Below are 12,028 nucleotides of genomic sequence, written 5' to 3'. Positions count from 1 at the left end.
AATAAAGTGAGAAGCAAGCACCTTTTCAATTGGGCTCTCGGGTCTATGGGACTGGCGTGCAGCCTCTTGATCACAAGCGCAGGTCCAGCGTGAAAGGGCGTGGGAGTGGAGTCACTCTGCTATTAATACCTGGTTGGCCAATCCTCATTGCAATGGATGGCCATCTGCAGCTTTACTTGTAGCTCCACTGAAGGTATTTTGTTTTGGGCAAAGGGGTGAGATTGTGATTTCCTCTGCGGCAGATGAAGAGAAAGGGCTTTATGCACTACAGGTCCCTGGACAGCCAAGGAAGTGTGAGCCGGAGACTGTGCTTCAGCTCTGAAGCAGTGTATCGAGAGCCTTCGAGGAGGAGGGGAATTAGCTCAGATGGTAGAGCGCTCGCTTAGCATGCGAGAGGTAGCGGGATCGATGCCCGCATTCTCCAGCAAGACGCTTTTTCTTCATTTTCACTATTTTATTCAAAACTCACCAATCGTCGCAAATAAAGTCATGTGCTCGCTTCTGTTTTTTTTACTATCATCCTAAAAGTCTTCCGTCCACTTTCTGCTATCCCAAAGAGTCATCCGCGCGAGGGCCGGCAAGAGGCGTGATACTGTGCAACAGGCGCATTGCATGGCATTGGTGACATATTCAGGAAATTCCACTTTGATGCCACCCAGGGCTGTTAACCTTTTATTTCATTTCAATACGATGCTTCGAATAATTGGTTCAAAGTGCGCAGCCTTTGCTCTTTTATTTCGTTTTCATCGGAGCAGGTCGGAGCTGGCAGAAGAGTGAGCCCTGTCTGCAGGAGCTCTGATTCCAGAAAGCATATTTTCCCTGTCTTTCTTACCACTCATCTGTGTCTCTTCGCTGACATGAGGGGTTGCTACACTCTGCAGTCTCCCGGCATTTAAAGTCTGCTACCAGCAGAGCACGTTCTGGACTTCACAGCGCCCAGCAAAGTACTAGCCTGCGCCCACCCCCTACTACCGCAAAAACCTTTTGCATGCTTTGGCAGAAGTGTGAACAAAATGCCACGAACCACCCCAGATTGGACTCGAACCCACAATCCCTGGCTTAGGAGGCCAGTGCCTTATCCATTAGGCCACTGGGGCCACTCGACAGAGAAGGGGAAAGTTCTTTCTTTTCCTCTTCTCTCACTGGAGTCACGGGTACTGGCCCACTGAAAAGGGCAAGTTGGCTCACGTCCAAAGCTGCAGTGTCCCAGCACACGCGGGCAAAAGGCACCTGCTTGCACTCGGCTGGACACTTCCGCTTTATGGGACACACGATGGAAAGTGGACTCAATTCCCAGACCTAACTCTTACCTGTTTGGTATTCTGACGCTCGATTGTAAAATATGGCCAGCTGGTAAAAATGACAAAGGGCACTCCAGCGCTGGTCCTTTGGCTGCAGGCGGCGTGTCAGCGGCCTAAAACAGCAAGAAATAGCGAGAGAAATAAAGTGAGAAGCAAGCACTTTTTCAATTGGGCTCTCGGGTCTATGGGACTGGCGTGCAGCCTCTTGATCACAAGCGCAGGTCCAGCGTGAAAGGGCGTGGCAGTGGAGTCACTCTGCTATTAATACCTGGTTGGCCAATCCTCGTTGCAATGGATGGCCATCTGCAGCTTTACTTGTAGCTCCACTGAAGGTATTTTGTTTTGGGCAAAGGGGTGAGATTGTGATTTCCCCTGCGGCAGATGAAGAGAAAGGGCTTTATGCACTACAGGTCCCTGGACAGCCAAGCAAGTGTGAGCCGGAGACTGTGCTTCAGCTCTGAAGCAGTGTATCGAGAGCCTTCGGGGAGGAGGGGAATTAGCTCAGATGGTAGAGCGCTCGCTTAGCATGCGAGAGGTAGCGGGATCGATGCCCGCATTCTCCAGCAAGACACTTTTTCTTCATTTTCACTATTTTATTCAAAACTCACCAATCGTCGCAAATAAAGTCATGTGCTCGCTTCTGTTTTTTTTACTATCATCCTAAAAGTCTTCCGTCCACTTTCTGCTATCCCAAAGAGTCATCCGCGCGAGGGCCGGCAACAGGCGTGATACTGTGCAACAGGCGCATTGCATGGCATTGGTGACATATTCAGGAAATTCCACTTCGATGCCACCCAGGGCTGTTAACCTTTTATTTCATTTCAATACGATGCTTCGAATAATTGGTTCAAAGTGCGCAGCCTTTGCTCTTTTATTTCGTTTTCATCGGAGCAGGTCGGAGCTGGCAGAAGAGTGAGCCCTGTCTGCAGGAGCTCTGATTCCAGAAAGCATATTTTCCCTGTCTTTCTTACCACTCATCTGTGTCTCTTCGCTGACATGAGGGGTTGCTACACTCTGCAGTCTCCCGGCATTTAAAGTCTGCTACCAGCAGAGCACGTTCTGGACTTCACAGCGCCCAGCAAAGTACTAGCCTGCGCCCACCCCCTACTACCGCAAAAACCTTTTGCATAAGTGTGAACAAAATGCCACGAACCACCCCAGATGGGACTCGAACCCACAATCCCTGGCTTAGAAGGCCAGTGCCTTATCCATTAGGCCACTGGGGCCACTCGACAGAGAAGGGGAAAGTTCTTTCTTTTCCTCTTCTCTCACTGGAGTCACGGGTACTGGCCCACTGAAAAGGGCAAGTTGGCTCACGTCCAAAGCTGCAGTGTCCCAGCACACGCGGGCAAAAGGCACCTGCTTGCACTCGGCTGGACACTTCCGCTTTATGGGACACACGATGGAAAGTGGACTCAATTCCCAGACCTAACTCTTACCTGTTTGGTATTCTGACGCTCGATTGTAAAATATGGCCAGCTGGTAAAAATGACAAAGGGCACTCCAGCGCTGGTCCTTTGGCTGCAGGCGGCGTGTCAGCGGCCTAAAACAGCAAGAAATAGCGAGAGAAATAAAGTGAGAAGCAAGCACCTTTTCAATTGGGCTCTCGGGTCTATGGGACTGGCGTGCAGCCTCTTGATCACAAGCGCAGGTCCAGCGTGAAAGGGCGTGGCAGTGGAGTCACTCTGCTATTAATACCTGGTTGGCCAATCCTCGTTGCAATGGATGGCCATCTGCAGCTTTACTTGTAGCTCCACTGAAGGTATTTTGTTTTGGGCAAAGGGGTGAGATTGTGATTTCCCCTGCGGCAGATGAAGAGAAAGGGCTTTATGCACTACAGGTCCCTGGACAGCCAAGCAAGTGTGAGCGGAGACTGTGCTTCAGCTCTGAAGCAGTGTATCGAGAGCCTTCGAGGAGGAGGGGAATTAGCTCAGATGGTAGAGCGCTCGCTTAGCATGCGAGAGGTAGCGGGATCGATGCCCGCATTCTCCAGCAAGACGCTTTTTCTTCATTTTCACTATTTTATTCAAAACTCGCCAATCGTCGCAAATAAAGTCATGTGCTCGCTTCTGTTTTTTTTACTATCATCCTAAAAGTCTTCCGTCCACTTTCTGCTATCCCAAAGAGTCATCCGCGCGAGGGCCGGCAACAGGCGTGATACTGTGCAACAGACGCATTGCATGGCATTGGTGAAATATTCAGGAAATTCCACTTTGATGCCACCCAGGGCTGTTAACCTTTTATTTCATTTCAATACGATGCTTCGAATAATTGGTTCAAAGTGCGCAGCCTTTGCTCTTTTATTTCGTTTTCATCGGAGCAGGTCGGAGCTGGCAGAAGAGTGAGCCCTGTCTGCAGGAGCTCTGATTCCAGAAAGCATATTTTCCCTGTCTTTCTTACCACTCATCTGTGTCTCTTCGCTGACATGAGGGGTTGCTACACTCTGCAGTCTCCCGGCATTTAAAGTCTGCTACCAGCAGAGCACGTTCTGGACTTCACAGCGCCCAGCAAAGTACTAGCCTGCGCCCACCCCCTACTACCGCAAAAACCTTTTGCATAAGTGTGAACAAAATGCCACGAACCACCCCAGATGGGACTCGAACCCACAATCCCTGGCTTAGGAGGCCAGTGCCTTATCCATTAGGCCACTGGGGCCACTCGACAGAGAAGGGGAAAGTTCTTTCTTTTCCTCTTCTCTCACTGGAGTCACGGGTACTGGCCCACTGAAAAGGGCAAGTTGGCTCACGTCCAAAGCTGCAGTGTCCCAGCACACGCGGGCAAAAGGCACCTGCTTGCACTCGGCTGGACACTTCCGCTTTATGGGACACACGATGGAAAGTGGACTCAATTCCCAGACCTAACTCTTACCTGTTTGGTATTCTGACGCTCGATTGTAAAATATGGCCAGCTGGTAAAAATGACAAAGGGCACTCCAGCGCTGGTCCTTTGGCTGCAGGCGGCGTGTCAGCGGCCTAAAACAGCAAGAAATAGCGAGAGAAATAAAGTGAGAAGCAAGCACTTTTTCAATTGGGCTCTCGGGTCTATGGGACTGGCGTGCAGCCTCTTGATCACAAGCGCAGGTCCAGCGTGAAAGGGCGTGGCAGTGGAGTCACTCTGCTATTAATACCTGGTTGGCCAATCCTCGTTGCAATGGATGGCCATCTGCAGCTTTACTTGTAGCTCCACTGAAGGTATTTTGTTTTGGGCAAAGGGGTGAGATTGTGATTTCCCCTGCGGCAGATGAAGAGAAAGGGCTTTATGCACTACAGGTCCCTGGACAGCCAAGCAAGTGTGAGCCGGAGACTGTGCTTCAGCTCTGAAGCAGTGTATCGAGAGCCTTCGGGGAGGAGGGGAATTAGCTCAGATGGTAGAGCGCTCGCTTAGCATGCGAGAGGTAGCGGGATCGATGCCCGCATTCTCCAGCAAGACACTTTTTCTTCATTTTCACTATTTTATTCAAAACTCACCAATCGTCGCAAATAAAGTCATGTGCTCGCTTCTGTTTTTTTTACTATCATCCTAAAAGTCTTCCGTCCACTTTCTGCTATCCCAAAGAGTCATCCGCGCGAGGGCCGGCAAGAGGCGTGATACTGTGCAACAGGCGCATTGCATGGCATTGGTGACATATTCAGGAAATTCCACTTTGATGCCACCCAGGGCTGTTAACCTTTTATTTCATTTCAATACGATGCTTCGAATAATTGGTTCAAAGTGCGCAGCCTTTGCTCTTTTATTTCGTTTTCATCGGAGCAGGTCGGAGCTGGCAGAAGAGTGAGCCCTGTCTGCAGGAGCTCTGATTCCAGAAAGCATATTTTCCCTGTCTTTCTTACCACTCATCTGTGTCTCTTCGCTGACATGAGGGGTTGCTACACTCTGCAGTCTCCCGGCATTTAAAGTCTGCTACCAGCAGAGCACGTTCTGGACTTCACAGCGCCCAGCAAAGTACTAGCCTGCGCCCACCCCCTACTACCGCAAAAACCTTTTGCATAAGTGTGAACAAAATGCCACGAACCACCCCAGATGGGACTCGAACCCACAATCCCTGGCTTAGAAGGCCAGTGCCTTATCCATTAGGCCACTGGGGCCACTCAACAGAGAAGGGGAAAGTTCTTTCTTTTCCTCTTCTCTCACTGGAGTCACGGGTACTGGCCCACTGAAAAGGGCAAGTTGGCTCACGTCCAAAGCTGCAGTGTCCCAGCACACGCGGGCAAAAGGCACCTGCTTGCACTCGGCTGGACACTTCCGCTTTATGGGACACACGATGGAAAGTGGACTCAATTCCCAGACCTAACTCTTACCTGTTTGGTATTCTGACGCTCGATTGTAAAATATGGCCAGCTGGTAAAAATGACAAAGGGCACTCCAGCGCTGGTCCTTTGGCTGCAGGCGGCGTGTCAGCGGCCTAAAACAGCAAGAAATAGCGAGAGAAATAAAGTGAGAAGCAAGCACCTTTTCAATTGGGCTCTCGGGTCTATGGGACTGGCGTGCAGCCTCTTGATCACAAGCGCAGGTCCAGCGTGAAAGGGCGTGGCAGTGGAGTCACTCTGCTATTAATACCTGGTTGGCCAATCCTCGTTGCAATGGATGGCCATCTGCAGCTTTACTTGTAGCTCCACTGAAGGTATTTTGTTTTGGGCAAAGGGGTGAGATTGTGATTTCCCCTGCGGCAGATGAAGAGAAAGGGCTTTATGCACTACAGGTCCCTGGACAGCCAAGCAAGTGTGAGCGGAGACTGTGCTTCAGCTCTGAAGCAGTGTATCGAGAGCCTTCGAGGAGGAGGGGAATTAGCTCAGATGGTAGAGCGCTCGCTTAGCATGCGAGAGGTAGCGGGATCGATGCCCGCATTCTCCAGCAAGACGCTTTTTCTTCATTTTCACTATTTTATTCAAAACTCGCCAATCGTCGCAAATAAAGTCATGTGCTCGCTTCTGTTTTTTTTACTATCATCCTAAAAGTCTTCCGTCCACTTTCTGCTATCCCAAAGAGTCATCCGCGCGAGGGCCGGCAACAGGCGTGATACTGTGCAACAGACGCATTGCATGGCATTGGTGAAATATTCAGGAAATTCCACTTTGATGCCACCCAGGGCTGTTAACCTTTTATTTCATTTCAATACGATGCTTCGAATAATTGGTTCAAAGTGCGCAGCCTTTGCTCTTTTATTTCGTTTTCATCGGAGCAGGTCGGAGCTGGCAGAAGAGTGAGCCCTGTCTGCAGGAGCTCTGATTCCAGAAAGCATATTTTCCCTGTCTTTCTTACCACTCATCTGTGTCTCTTCGCTGACATGAGGGGTTGCTACACTCTGCAGTCTCCCGGCATTTAAAGTCTGCTACCAGCAGAGCACGTTCTGGACTTCACAGCGCCCAGCAAAGTACTAGCCTGCGCCCACCCCCTACTACCGCAAAAACCTTTTGCATAAGTGTGAACAAAATGCCACGAACCACCCCAGATGGGACTCGAACCCACAATCCCTGGCTTAGGAGGCCAGTGCCTTATCCATTAGGCCACTGGGGCCACTCGACAGAGAAGGGGAAAGTTCTTTCTTTTCCTCTTCTCTCACTGGAGTCACGGGTACTGGCCCACTGAAAAGGGCAAGTTGGCTCACGTCCAAAGCTGCAGTGTCCCAGCACACGCGGGCAAAAGGCACCTGCTTGCACTCGGCTGGACACTTCCGCTTTATGGGACACACGATGGAAAGTGGACTCAATTCCCAGACCTAACTCTTACCTGTTTGGTATTCTGACGCTCGATTGTAAAATATGGCCAGCTGGTAAAAATGACAAAGGGCACTCCAGCGCTGGTCCTTTGGCTGCAGGCGGCGTGTCAGCGGCCTAAAACAGCAAGAAATAGCGAGAGAAATAAAGTGAGAAGCAAGCACTTTTTCAATTGGGCTCTCGGGTCTATGGGACTGGCGTGCAGCCTCTTGATCACAAGCGCAGGTCCAGCGTGAAAGGGCGTGGCAGTGGAGTCACTCTGCTATTAATACCTGGTTGGACAATCCTCGTTGCAATGGATGGCCATCTGCAGCTTTACTTGTAGCTCCACTGAAGGTATTTTGTTTTGGGCAAAGGGGTGAGATTGTGATTTCCCCTGCGGCAGATGAAGAGAAAGGGCTTTATGCACTACAGGTCCCTGGACAGCCAAGCAAGTGTGAGCCGGAGACTGTGCTTCAGCTCTGAAGCAGTGTATCGAGAGCCTTCGAGGAGGAGGGGAATTAGCTCAGATGGTAGAGCGCTCGCTTAGCATGCGAGAGGTAGTGGGATCGATGCCCGCATTCTCCAGCAAGACGCTTTTTCTTCATTTTCACTATTTTATTCAAAACTCGCCAATCGTCGCAAATAAAGTCATGTGCTCGCTTCTGTTTTTTTTACTATCATCCTAAAAGTCTTCCGTCCACTTTCTGCTATCCCAAAGAGTCATCCGCGCGAGGGCCGGCAAGAGGCGTGATACTGTGCAACAGGCGCATTGCATGGCATTGGTGACATATTCAGGAAATTCCACTTTGATGCCACCCAGGGCTGTTAACCTTTTATTTCATTTCAATACGATGCTTCGAATAATTGGTTCAAAGTGCGCAGCCTTTGCTCTTTTATTTCGTTTTCATCGGAGCAGGTCGGAGCTGGCAGAAGAGTGAGCCCTGTCTGCAGGAGCTCTGATTCCAGAAAGCATATTTTCCCTGTCTTTCTTACCACTCATCTGTGTCTCTTCGCTGACATGAGGGGTTGCTACACTCTGCAGTCTCCCGGCATTTAAAGTCTGCTACCAGCAGAGCACGTTCTGGACTTCACAGCGCCCAGCAAAGTACTAGCCTGCGCCCACCCCCTACTACCGCAAAAACCTTTTGCATAAGTGTGAACAAAATGCCACGAACCACCCCAGATGGGACTCGAACCCACAATCCCTGGCTTAGGAGGCCAGTGCCTTATCCATTAGGCCACTGGGGCCACTCGACAGAGAAGGGGAAAGTTCTTTCTTTTCCTCTTCTCTCACTGGAGTCACGGGTACTGGCCCACTGAAAAGGGCAAGTTGGCTCACGTCCAAAGCTGCAGTGTCCCAGCACACGCGGGCAAAAGGCACCTGCTTGCACTCGGCTGGACACTTCCGCTTTATGGGACACACGATGGAAAGTGGACTCAATTCCCAGACCTAACTCTTACCTGTTTGGTATTCTGACGCTCGATTGTAAAATATGGCCAGCTGGTAAAAATGACAAAGGGCACTCCAGCGCTGGTCCTTTGGCTGCAGGCGGCGTGTCAGCGGCCTAAAACAGCAAGAAATAGCGAGAGAAATAAAGTGAGAAGCAAGCACCTTTTCAATTGGGCTCTCGGGTCTATGGGACTGGCGTGCAGCCTCTTGATCACAAGCACAGGTCCAGCGTGAAAGGGCGTGGCAGTGGAGTCACTCTGCTATTAATACCTGGTTGGCCAATCCTCGTTGCAATGGATGGCCATCTGCAGCTTTACTTGTAGCTCCACTGAAGGTATTTTGTTTTGGGCAAAGGGGTGAGATTGTGATTTCCCCTGCGGCAGATGAAGAGAAAGGGCTTTATGCACTACAGGTCCCTGGACAGCCAAGCAAGTGTGAGCCGGAGACTGTGCTTCAGCTCTGAAGCAGTGTATCGAGAGCCTTCGAGGAGGAGGGGAATTAGCTCAGATGGTAGAGCGCTCGCTTAGCATGCGAGAGGTAGTGGGATCGATGCCCGCATTCTCCAGCAAGACGCTTTTTCTTCATTTTCACTATTTTATTCAAAACTCACCAATCGTCGCAAATAAAGTCATGTGCTCGCTTCTGTTTTTTTTACTATCATCCTAAAAGTCTTCCGTCCACTTTCTGCTATCCCAAAGAGTCATCCGCGCGAGGGCCGGCAAGAGGCGTGATACTGTGCAACAGGCGCATTGCATGGCATTGGTGACATATTCAGGAAATTCCACTTTGATGCCACCCAGGGCTGTTAACCTTTTATTTCATTTCAATACGATGCTTCGAATAATTGGTTCAAAGTGCGCAGCCTTTGCTCTTTTATTTCGTTTTCATCGGAGCAGGTCGGAGCTGGCAGAAGAGTGAGCCCTGTCTGCAGGAGCTCTGATTCCAGAAAGCATATTTTCCCTGTCTTTCTTACCACTCATCTGTGTCTCTTCGCTGACATGAGGGGTTGCTACACTCTGCAGTCTCCCGGCATTTAAAGTCTGCTACCAGCAGAGCACGTTCTGGACTTCACAGCGCCCAGCAAAGTACTAGCCTGCGCCCACCCCGTACTACCGCAAAAACCTTTTGCATAAGTGTGAACAAAATGCCACGAACCACCCCAGATGGGACTCGAACCCACAATCCCTGGCTTAGGAGGCCAGTGCCTTATCCATTAGGCCACTGGGGCCACTCGACAGAGAAGGGGAAAGTTCTTTCTTTTCCTCTTCTCTCACTGGAGTCACGGGTACTGGCCCACTGAAAAGGGCAAGTTGGCTCACGTCCAAAGCTGCAGTGTCCCAGCACACGCGGGCAAAAGGCACCTGCTTGCACTCGGCTGGACACTTCCGCTTTATGGGACACACGATGGAAAGTGGACTCAATTCCCAGACCTAACTCTTACCTGTTTGGTATTCTGACGCTCGATTGTAAAATATGGCCAGCTGGTAAAAATGACAAAGGGCACTCCAGCGCTGGTCCTTTGGCTGCAGGCGGCGTGTCAGCGGCCTAAAACAGCAAGAAATAGCGAGAGAAATAAAGTGAGAAGCAAGCACTTTTTCAATTGGGCTCTCGGGTCTATGGGACTGGCGTGCAGCCTCTTGATCACAAGCGCAGGTCCAGCGTGAAAGGGCGTGGCAGTGGAGTCACTCTGCTATTAATACCTGGTTGGCCAATCCTCGTTGCAATGGGTGGCCATCTGCAGCTTTACTTGTAGCTCCACTGAAGGTATTTTGTTTTGGGCAAAGGGGTGAGATTGTGATTTCCCCTGCGGCAGATGAAGAGAAAGGGCTTTATGCACTACAGGTCCCTGGACAGCCAAGCAAGTGTGAGCCGGAGACTGTGCTTCAGCTCTGAAGCAGTGTATCGAGAGCCTTCGATGAGGAGGGGAATTAGCTCAGATGGTAGAGCGCTCGCTTAGCATGCGAGAGGTAGCGGGATCGATGCCCGCATTCTCCAGCAAGACACTTTTTCTTCATTTTCACTATTTTATTCAAAACTCACCAATCGTCGCAAATAAAGTCATGTGCTCGCTTCTGTTTTTTTTACTATCATCCTAAAAGTCTTCCGTCCACTTTCTGCTATCCCAAAGAGTCATCCGCGCGAGGGCCGGCAACAGGCGTGATACTGTGCAACAGGCGCATTGCATGGCATTGGTGACATATTCAGGAAATTCCACTTCGATGCCACCCAGGGCTGTTAACCTTTTATTTCATTTCAATACGATGCTTAGAATAATTGGTTCAAAGTGCGCAGCCTTTGCTCTTTTATTTCGTTTTCATCGGAGCAGGTCGGAGCTGGCAGAAGAGTGAGCCCTGTCTGCAGGAGCTCTGATTCCAGAAAGCATATTTTCCCTGTCTTTCTTACCACTCATCTGTGTCTCTTCGCTGACATGAGGGGTTGCTACACTCTGCAGTCTCCCGGCATTTAAAGTCTGCTACCAGCAGAGCACGTTCTGGACTTCACAGCGCCCAGCAAAGTACTAGCCTGCGCCCTCCCCCTACTACCGCAAAAACCTTTTGCATAAGTGTGAACAAAATGCCACGAACCACCCCAGATGGGGCTCGAACCCACAATCCCTGGCTTAGGAGGCCAGTGCCTTATCCATTAGGCCACTGGGGCCACTCGACAGAAAAGGGGAAAGTTCTTTCTTTTCCTCTTCTCTCACTGGAGTCACAGGTACTGACCCACTGAAAAGGGCAAGTTGGCTCACGTCCAAAGCTGCAGTGTCCCAGCACACGCGGGCAAAAGGCACCTGCTTGCACTCGGCTGGACACTTCCGCTTTATGGGACACACGATGGAAAGTGGACTCAATTCCCAGACCTAACTCTTACCTGTTTGGTATTCTGACGCTCGATTGTAAAATATGGCCAGCTGGTAAAAATGACAAAGGGCACTCCAGCGCTGGTCCTTTGGCTGCAGGCGGCGTGTCAGCGGCCTAAAACAGCAAGAAATAGCGAGAGAAATAAAGTGAGAAGCAAGCACCTTTTCAATTGGGCTCTCGGGTCTATGGGACTGGCGTGCAGCCTCTTGATCACAAGCGCAGGTCCAGCGTGAAAGGGCGTGGGAGTGGAGTCACTCTGCTATTAATACCTGGTTGGCCAATCCTCATTGCAATGGATGGCCATCTGCAGCTTTACTTGTAGCTCCACTGAAGGTATTTTGTTTTGGGCAAAGGGGTGAGATTGTGATTTCCTCTGCGGCAGATGAAGAGAAAGGGCTTTATGCACTACAGGTCCCTGGACAGCCAAGGAAGTGTGAGCCGGAGACTGTGCTTCAGCTCTGAAGCAGTGTATCGAGAGCCTTCGAGGAGGAGGGGAATTAGCTCAGATGGTAGAGCGCTCGCTTAGCATGCGAGAGGTAGCGGGATCGATGCCCGCATTCTCCAGCAAGACGCTTTTTCTTCATTTTCACTATTTTATTCAAAACTCACCAATCGTCGCAAATAAAGTCATGTGCTCGCTTCTGTTTTTTTTACTATCATCCTAAAAGTCTTCCGTCCACTTTCTGCTATCCCAAAGAGTCATCCGCGCGAGGGCCGGCA

The 12,028-nt window shown here is 50.4% G+C and overlaps 17 non-coding genes across 17 annotated transcripts; 9 read left to right on the top strand and 8 right to left on the bottom strand.

Annotated features, from left to right (window-relative positions):
- The first annotated feature begins 351 nt into the window (after positions 1-351).
- On the top strand, positions 352-424 carry TRNAA-AGC (transfer RNA alanine (anticodon AGC)). The gene has a single exon. It is a non-coding gene; the product is annotated as a tRNA-Ala (tRNA).
- A 600-nt stretch (positions 425-1,024) lies between these two features.
- On the bottom strand, positions 1,025-1,097 carry TRNAR-CCU (transfer RNA arginine (anticodon CCU)). Its single transcript has one exon. It is a non-coding gene; the product is annotated as a tRNA-Arg (tRNA).
- A 694-nt stretch (positions 1,098-1,791) lies between these two features.
- On the top strand, positions 1,792-1,864 carry TRNAA-AGC (transfer RNA alanine (anticodon AGC)). The gene has a single exon. It is a non-coding gene; the product is annotated as a tRNA-Ala (tRNA).
- Positions 1,865-2,454: 590 nt separating this feature from the next.
- On the bottom strand, positions 2,455-2,527 carry TRNAR-UCU (transfer RNA arginine (anticodon UCU)). The gene has a single exon. It is a non-coding gene; the product is annotated as a tRNA-Arg (tRNA).
- Positions 2,528-3,220: 693 nt separating this feature from the next.
- TRNAA-AGC (transfer RNA alanine (anticodon AGC)) lies at positions 3,221-3,293 on the top strand. Its single transcript has one exon. It is a non-coding gene; the product is annotated as a tRNA-Ala (tRNA).
- A 590-nt stretch (positions 3,294-3,883) lies between these two features.
- TRNAR-CCU (transfer RNA arginine (anticodon CCU)) lies at positions 3,884-3,956 on the bottom strand. The gene has a single exon. It is a non-coding gene; the product is annotated as a tRNA-Arg (tRNA).
- A 694-nt stretch (positions 3,957-4,650) lies between these two features.
- On the top strand, positions 4,651-4,723 carry TRNAA-AGC (transfer RNA alanine (anticodon AGC)). Its single transcript has one exon. It is a non-coding gene; the product is annotated as a tRNA-Ala (tRNA).
- A 590-nt stretch (positions 4,724-5,313) lies between these two features.
- On the bottom strand, positions 5,314-5,386 carry TRNAR-UCU (transfer RNA arginine (anticodon UCU)). The gene has a single exon. It is a non-coding gene; the product is annotated as a tRNA-Arg (tRNA).
- A 693-nt stretch (positions 5,387-6,079) lies between these two features.
- On the top strand, positions 6,080-6,152 carry TRNAA-AGC (transfer RNA alanine (anticodon AGC)). Its single transcript has one exon. It is a non-coding gene; the product is annotated as a tRNA-Ala (tRNA).
- A 590-nt stretch (positions 6,153-6,742) lies between these two features.
- Positions 6,743-6,815, bottom strand: TRNAR-CCU (transfer RNA arginine (anticodon CCU)). The gene has a single exon. It is a non-coding gene; the product is annotated as a tRNA-Arg (tRNA).
- A 694-nt stretch (positions 6,816-7,509) lies between these two features.
- TRNAA-AGC (transfer RNA alanine (anticodon AGC)) lies at positions 7,510-7,582 on the top strand. The gene has a single exon. It is a non-coding gene; the product is annotated as a tRNA-Ala (tRNA).
- Positions 7,583-8,172: 590 nt separating this feature from the next.
- On the bottom strand, positions 8,173-8,245 carry TRNAR-CCU (transfer RNA arginine (anticodon CCU)). The gene has a single exon. It is a non-coding gene; the product is annotated as a tRNA-Arg (tRNA).
- Positions 8,246-8,939: 694 nt separating this feature from the next.
- Positions 8,940-9,012, top strand: TRNAA-AGC (transfer RNA alanine (anticodon AGC)). Its single transcript has one exon. It is a non-coding gene; the product is annotated as a tRNA-Ala (tRNA).
- Positions 9,013-9,602: 590 nt separating this feature from the next.
- On the bottom strand, positions 9,603-9,675 carry TRNAR-CCU (transfer RNA arginine (anticodon CCU)). Its single transcript has one exon. It is a non-coding gene; the product is annotated as a tRNA-Arg (tRNA).
- Positions 9,676-10,369: 694 nt separating this feature from the next.
- On the top strand, positions 10,370-10,442 carry TRNAA-AGC (transfer RNA alanine (anticodon AGC)). Its single transcript has one exon. It is a non-coding gene; the product is annotated as a tRNA-Ala (tRNA).
- Positions 10,443-11,032: 590 nt separating this feature from the next.
- TRNAR-CCU (transfer RNA arginine (anticodon CCU)) lies at positions 11,033-11,105 on the bottom strand. The gene has a single exon. It is a non-coding gene; the product is annotated as a tRNA-Arg (tRNA).
- Positions 11,106-11,799: 694 nt separating this feature from the next.
- Positions 11,800-11,872, top strand: TRNAA-AGC (transfer RNA alanine (anticodon AGC)). Its single transcript has one exon. It is a non-coding gene; the product is annotated as a tRNA-Ala (tRNA).
- The last annotated feature ends 156 nt before the right edge of the window (positions 11,873-12,028 follow it).

The sequence above is a fragment of the Ambystoma mexicanum genome, chromosome 5q (genome assembly GCF_040938575.1).
Source record: "Ambystoma mexicanum isolate Mex_15411 chromosome 5q, UKY_AmexF1_1, whole genome shotgun sequence".
NCBI classification, from domain to species: Eukaryota; Metazoa; Chordata; class Amphibia; order Caudata; family Ambystomatidae; genus Ambystoma; species Ambystoma mexicanum.
This window is presented reverse-complemented; position numbering and strand designations above follow the sequence as displayed.